Below are 7,655 nucleotides of genomic sequence, written 5' to 3' on the forward strand. Positions count from 1 at the left end.
GAAACTTCTCAATTTGATGCAATCCCAATAGTTGATTTTGGCTTTGACTGCCTGTGCCTCCCGGGTCTTTTCCAGAAATTCTTTGCCTTTGCCAATATCTTGAAGGGTTTCTCCAATGTTCTCTACTAATTTGATGGTGCCAGGTCGTAGATTTAGGTCTTTAATCCATGTTGAGTGGATTTTTGTGTAAGGTGTAAGGTAGGGGTCTTGCTTCATGCTTCTGCACGTGGAAATCCAATTTTCCCAGCACCATTTATTGAATAGACTGTCCTTGCTCCAGGAATTAGTTTTAGATCCTTGATCAAATATAAGTTGGCTGTAGATGTTTGGGTTGATTTCTGGTGTTTCAATTCTGTTCCATTGGTCTATCCATCTGTATCTCTGATTTTGTTCATTTGGGTCTTCTCCCTCTTTTTTTTTTGCTCAGTTGGGCCAAAGGTCAATGGACCAATGTCTATTTTGTTTATTTTTTCAAAAAAACAGCTCTTCCTTGCATTGATCTTTTATATTTTTGTTTCAATTTTGTTCATTTCTTCCTTAATTTTAATTATTTCTTTCCTCCCACTAATTTGGGGCTTGGTTTGTTGTTGAATTTCTAGGTCCATTAGGCACACTGACAGCTCATTTATTTGGTACCTTTCCAGTTTCTTGAGGTAGGCACTAGTTACTATAAATTTCCCTCTTAACACTGCCTTTTTTTTTTTTTTTTGACAGGCAGAGTGGACGGTGAGAGAGAGAGAGAGACAAAGAGAAAGGTCTTCCTTTTTGCTGTTGGTTCACCCTCCAATGGCCACCATGTCTGGCGCGCTACGGCCGGCACATTGCGCTGATCCGAAGCCAAGAGCCAGGTGCTTCTCCTGATCTCCCATGGGGTACAGGGCCCAAGCACTTGGGCCATCCTCCACTGCACTCCGTGGCCATAGCAGAGAGCTGGCCTGGAAGAGGGGCAACCGGACAGAATCCGGCACCCCAACTGGGACTAGAACCTGGTGTGCCTGCGCTGCTAGGCGGAGGATTAGCCTATTGAGCCACGGCCCTGGCTTCCCATAGGTTTTGATATGAGGTATTATTATCTTCATTTGTTTCCACAAATTTTTTGATTTCTATTTTGACTTCTTTTATGACCCACTGTTCATTTAGGAGCATATTATTAAGTCTCCCTGTTTTTGCATATGTTTTTGAGATTTTTGAACTGTTGGTTTCTAGCTTCAATCCATTGTGATCAGAGAAGGTACATATATGATTTTGATTTTTCAGAATTTGCGAAGGCTTGCTTGATGGCATAGTGTGTGGTCTATCTTAGAGAAAGTTCTGTGCACTGCAGAGAAGACTGTGCATCCTGCCACCGTGGGGTGAAAAGTTCTGTAGATATCATTTACATCCATTTGGTTCATAGTGTCAATTAGCTCTGTTGTTTCTTTGCTGATTTCCTGTCTGACTGATCTATTCAGTGACTAAAGTTGGGTGTTGAAGTCCCCTTTTACTATTGTATTGGAGTCTGTGTCTCCCTTTAGATCCATTAATAGATTTTAGATAGCCAGGTGCCCTGTAATTGGGTGCATATACATTTATTATATCTTTCTGTTGTATTGATTACTTGGTCATTATATAGTGTCCTTCTTTGTCTCTATTAACAGTCTTTGTGTTAATAGCTAAGACCTGGAACCAACTCAAATGCCCATCAACAATAGACTGGATAAAGAAATTATGGGACATGTACTCTATAGAATACTATACAGCAGTCAAAAACAACGAAACCCGGTCATTTGCAACAAGATGGAGGAATTTAGAAAACATCATGCTGAGTGAATTGAGCCAGTCCCAAAGGGACAAATATCATATGTTCTCCCTGATCGGCGACTACTAACTGAGCACCAAGGGGAAAACTCGTTGAAATGAAATGGACACTATGAGAAACAGTGACTTGATCAGCTCTTGTCCTGACAGTTGATGTACAATGTAATACTTTATCCATTTTAGTATTTTTTTGTTCTAGTACCATTGGTTGAACTCTGTAATTAACACACAATTATTCTTAGGTGTTTAAATTTTAACTGAAAAGTGATCCCTGTTAGGAATTTGGAAAACATTATGCTGAGTGTAATAAGTCAATCCCAAAGGGACAAATACCACTTGTTCTCCTTGATAGGTGACAACTAACTGAGCACCAAAAAGGAAACCTGTTAAAGTGAAATGAACACTAGGAGAAATGGTGACTTGATCAGCTCTCACCCTGACTGTTGATGAGCAGCTTGATATGTTATCCCTCTTAGTATTTTTTTTTTGGTTTGTTCTACTTAATACTTTTGGCTGAATACTGTAATCAATACACAATTCTTCTTAAGTGCTGAAACTTAACTGAAAAGTGATCACTGTTAAATATAAGAGTGGGAATAAGAGAGGGAAGAGATGTGCAATTTGGGACATGCTCAAGCTGACTTACCTCAAATGGTAGAGTTAGAAACATACCAGGGGATTCCAATTCAATCCCATCAAGGTGGCATGTACCAATGCCATCTCACTAGTCCCAGTGATCAATTTCTGTTCACAATTGATCATAATGATAGGACTAAGAACCAAAGGGATCACATAAACAGGACTAGTGTCTGCAAATACTAGCTGATAGAATAAAAAAAGGGAGAGAATGATCCAACATGGGAAGTGAGATACACAGCAGACCCATAGAATGGCAAATGTCCTAAACAACACTCTGGCCTCAGAATCAGCTCTTAAGGCATGCGGATCCGGCTGAAATGCCCATGAGAGTATTTCAGGCATGGAAAGCCAAGACACTCTGGGGAAAAAAAACCTAAATGAAAGATCTCTGAGAGTGAGATCCTAGTGGAAAGAATGGCTCATCAAAGAAGGAGGTACCTTTCTCTGAAGGGAGGAGAGAACTTCCACTTTGACCATGGCCTTGTCTAAATATGATCAGAGTCAGTGAACTCAAAAGGCTTCCATAGCCTTGGCAGCTCATGACAAGAGCCTAGGGTGATTACTGAGGCCATAAACAAGAGTGTCAATTTGTTAAGTCAACAACAGGAGTCACTGTGCACTTACTCCTCATGTAGGATCTTTGTCCTTAGTGTGCTGTACATTGAGATTTAATGCTATAACTAGTACTCAAACAGTATTTTTCACTTTATGTTTCTGTGTGGGAGCAAACTGTTGAAATCTTTACTTAATGTATGCTAAACTGATCTTCTGTATATAAAGAAAAACGAAAATGAATCTTGATGTGAATGGAAGGGGAGAGGGAGTGGGAAAGGGGAGGGTTGCGGGTGGGAGGGACGTTATGGGGGGGAAGCCATTGTAATCCATAAGCTGTACTTTGGAAATTTATATTCATTAAATAAAAGTTTGAAAGCAAAAAACAAACAAACAAAAAAACACAGTCTTTGTGTTAAAGGCTGTTTTGTCTGATATTAGGATGCCTATACCTGTCCTTTTTTTTTCCCCATTAGCATGGAGTATTATTTTTGATCTTTTCATTTTCAGTCTATGTGTATCTTTGTTGGTGTATTTCACTCTTTGTGTATCTTTGTTGGTGTATCTTTGAGGTGTGTTTTTTGTAGGCAGCAAATAGATTGATCTTATTTTTTAATGCATTTGGCCAGCCTGTATCTTATAACAGGAGAGTTGAGGCCATTTACATTCAGGGTATCTAATTGCTTTGCCATTTTTCTGTGAACATTCATATCATTTGCTTTGGATTTCTTTTGTACTTTTACTCAGGGGTTTTCTGTCTTTGCATTCTTTCATGATGATGGCTTTCTTTCTTTGTTTATATGTGTAGCACATCCTTAAGCATCTTTAGTAGGGATGTAAAAGTGGTGACAAATTCTTTCAATTTCTGTTTGTTATGGAAGGTCTTCATTTCACCTTTATTTATTTACTTTAAAGATTTATTTATTTGAAAGTCAGAGTTACATAGAGAGAGAAGGAGAGACGAGAGAGAGAGAGAGAGAGAGAGAGAGAGAGAGAGAGGTCTTCCATCTGCTGGTTTACTCCCCAAATGGCCACAATGGCCAGAGCTGTGCTGATCCAAAGCCAGGAGCCAGGAGCTTCTTCCAGGTCTCCCATGTGGGTGCAGGAGCCCAAGGACTTGAGCCATCTTCTGCTTATTTCCCAGGCCATAGCAGAGAGCTGGATTGGAAATGGAGCAGCCAGGACTTGAACCAGCGCACATATGGGATGCTGGCACTGCAGAGGACAGCTCTACCTGCTATGCCACAGTGCCTGCCCCTTCACCTTCATTTATAAATGAGAGTTTTGCAGGGTACAGTATTTTGAGTTGACAGTTTTTTTTAAGATTTGGATTATATCTTGCTATTGTGTTCTAGCCTGTAGGGCTTCTGATGAGAAGTCAGCTGTGAATCTAATTGGAGATCCTCTGCAAGTTATCTGGCATTTCTCTTGTGCACATTTCATAATCTTTTCCTTATGGTTTAATGTGGATAGTTTGATTACCATGTGTCTTGGTGAATATCTTTTCTGGTCATATCTGTTAGGAGTTCTATGTGCTTCCTGTACTTGGAAATTTCTTTCTTTCTCCATGTTAAGCAAATTTTCTGTAATTATTTCACTAAGTAGGCCTTCTAGTCCCTTCTCTCTTTCTGTGCCTTTAGGAACTCCTAAGAATTGAATATTAGGTATTTTGATAGTATTCTATAGATCTTCAACAGTGTTTTTTAGTTTTCTAATTTCTTCTTCTTGTTTTTGGTCTAACTGTAAAATTTCCAGAGATTTGTCTTCTAGCTTGGATATTCTTTCTTCTGCCTCTCAATTCTGTTGTTAAGACTTTCCACTGCATTTTTATTTGATTTATTGAATTCTTCATTTCTACTATTTCAGTTTGATTTCTCTTTAAGATCTCAATTTCATGAGAAAAGTTTTCATTCATATCATGTATAGTTCTTTTTGCTCATGAATTTTTTTAACTTTTATTTAATAAATATAAATTTCCAAAGTACAGCTTTTGGATTACAGTGGCTTCCCCCCACCATAACTTCCCTCCCACCTTCAACCCTCCCATCTCCCACTCCCTCTCCCATCCCATTCACATCAAGATTCATTTTCAATTATCTTTATATACAGAAGATCAATTTAGTATATATTAAGTAAAGATTTCGACAGTTTGCACCCACACAGAAACACAAAGTGTAAAGTACTGTTTGATTACTAGTATACCATTGATTCACATAGTGCAACACATTAAGAACAGAGATCCTACATGGGGAGTAAGTGCACAGTGACTTCTGTTGTTGATTTAACAATTGACACTCTTGTTTATAGCATCAGTAATCACCCTAGGCTCTTGTCATGAGTTGCCAAGGCTATGGAAGCCCCCTGAGTTCACTGACTCTGATCATATTTAGACAAGGCCATGGTCAAAGTGGAAGTTCTCTCCTCCCTTCAGAGAAAGGTACCTCCTTCTTTGAAGACCTGTTCTTTCCACTGGGATCTCACTCACAGAGATCTTTCATTTAGGTGTTTTTTTTTTTTTTTTTTTTTTTTTTTTTTTTTTTTTTTTTTTTTTTTGCCAGAGTGTCTTGGCTTTCCATGCCTGAAATACTACTCTCATGGGCTTTTTAGCCAGATCCGAATGCCTTAAGGGCTGATTCTGAGGCCAGAGTGCTGTTTAGGACATCTGCCATTCTATGAGTCTGCTGTGTATCCCACCTCCCATGTTGGATCGTTTGCTCCCTTTTTCATTCTATCAGTTAGTATTAGCAGACACAAGTCTTGTTTATGTGATCCCTTTGACTTTTAATCCTGTCATTATGATCAATTATGAACTGAAACTGATCACTTTGACTAATAAGATGGCATTGGTATATGCCACCTTGTTGATATATTTAAAGAGAAACAAAAATAAAGGTGGGCTTAAATGCTCAACTTTCATCATGGACACATCAACTAGACATATACTAAAATTGGAACAACAGAGAACACTAGCATGGCCTTGCGAAAAATGACCTAAAAATTCATGAAGCACTCCATATTTTTAAGAAGCTTCAGAAGCCCAGACACCAGGAAGGTGAGATCTTTAACGTGGACAAAGAGAAAAACAGAAGGAAACGGCAGGGCAAGGTTGATCTTAAAGCTGTGGATTCACAAATATTTCCAAAAACCAAGGCTATTTCTCAGCTCCAGGGCTACCTGCAATCTGTTTTTGCTCTAACAAATGGAATTTATCCTCACAAATGGGTGCTTTGAATTTCATAGGAGAATCTCACTAAATGGCAAAAATGGGAAATACATCAACAAATGTTTTGAATAGCTGGGTGCCCTAGCATCGGGTGCATATACATTTACTGTTTTACATATTCCTGTTGAATTGATCCCTTAATCATTACATAATGATATTCTTTGTCTCTTTTAACAAGATTTGTTTCAAAGTTTGTTTTGTCAATATTAGGATAGCCACTCCTGCTCCTTTTTAAATTTCCATTTGCATGGAATATCTTTTTCCATTCTTTAGCTTTTAATCTCTGTGTATCTTTGTTGGTGAGGTGTAGTTCTTGTAGGCATAATGTAGATGAGTTTTGTTTTTATTCTATATGGCCAATCTGTATCTTTTAATTGGAGAATTTAGTCCATTTACATTGGTAAATTATGACTTGATCCTGCCATTTTTTCTTTAAATATTTTCTTTTGTTTGTTTTGGATATCCTTTGTATTTTTACTAGAAGATTTCCTGACTTCACATTCTTTCTTTCTTTTTTTTTTTTTTTTTTAAAGATTTATTTATTTTACTTGAAAGTCGCAGTTACACAGAGAGAGAGAGGAGAGGCAGAGAGAGAGAGAGATCTTCCATCCATTGGTTCACTCCCCAGATGGCCACAATAGCCGGAGCTGTGCTGATCTGAAGCCAGGAGCCAGGAGCTTCTTCGGGTCTCCCACATGGGTGCAGGGGCCCAAGGACTTGCGCCATATTCTACTGCTTTCCCAGTACATAGCAGAGAGTTGGATCAGAAGTAGAGCAGCTGGGTCTCAAACCAGTGCCCATATGGGATGCCGGCACCAAAGGCAGTGGCTTTACCCGCCATGCCACAGCACCAGTCCCCACATTCTTTCTTGATACTGGTTATATTTCTGTTTCTCTGTGTAGTACATCCTTAAGTATCATTTGTAAACTTGCCAGGTGGTAACAAAATCTTTCAATTTTAATTTGTCTTGGAAGGTCTTTATTTCATCCTCATTTATAAATGAGAGCTTTACCAGACACAGTATTCTGGGTTGACAGTTTGTTTCTTTTAGGACTTTGACTATATCTCTTCATTCTCTCTTAGCCTGTAAGGTTTCTGATGAGAAATCTACTGTCATTTTAATTGGAGATCTTTAAAGCTATTATGATCTTTTACACACTTTAGGATCCTTTCTTTATGTTTTAATCTTGAAAGTAGAACTATAATGTGTAGTGCTGAAGATCTTTTCTGATCATGTCTATTTGGGGTTCTATATGGTTCCTTTACTTGAATGTCCATAATTTTCTCTAAATTAGGACATTTTCTTACTATTACTTCACTAAATAAATTTCATAAGCCATTCTGTTTTTTGTTTTTCCAATTCTTCAGGAACTCCTAAGACACACTGTTTGGTTGTTTGTATCCCATAGATCCTAAAACTGGTTTTGGTTTTTCTAATTTTCT

General features: G+C 38.3%; 1 pseudogene; it reads left to right on the forward strand.

The window, feature by feature from the left end:
* The first annotated feature begins 5,909 nt into the window (after window positions 1-5,909).
* Window positions 5,910-6,009, forward strand: LOC127490849 (U6 spliceosomal RNA; annotated as a pseudogene).
* The last annotated feature ends 1,646 nt before the right edge of the window (window positions 6,010-7,655 follow it).

Source organism: Oryctolagus cuniculus, chromosome 6 (assembly GCF_964237555.1).
Source record: "Oryctolagus cuniculus chromosome 6, mOryCun1.1, whole genome shotgun sequence".
In the NCBI taxonomy this organism is placed as follows: Eukaryota; Metazoa; Chordata; class Mammalia; order Lagomorpha; family Leporidae; genus Oryctolagus; species Oryctolagus cuniculus.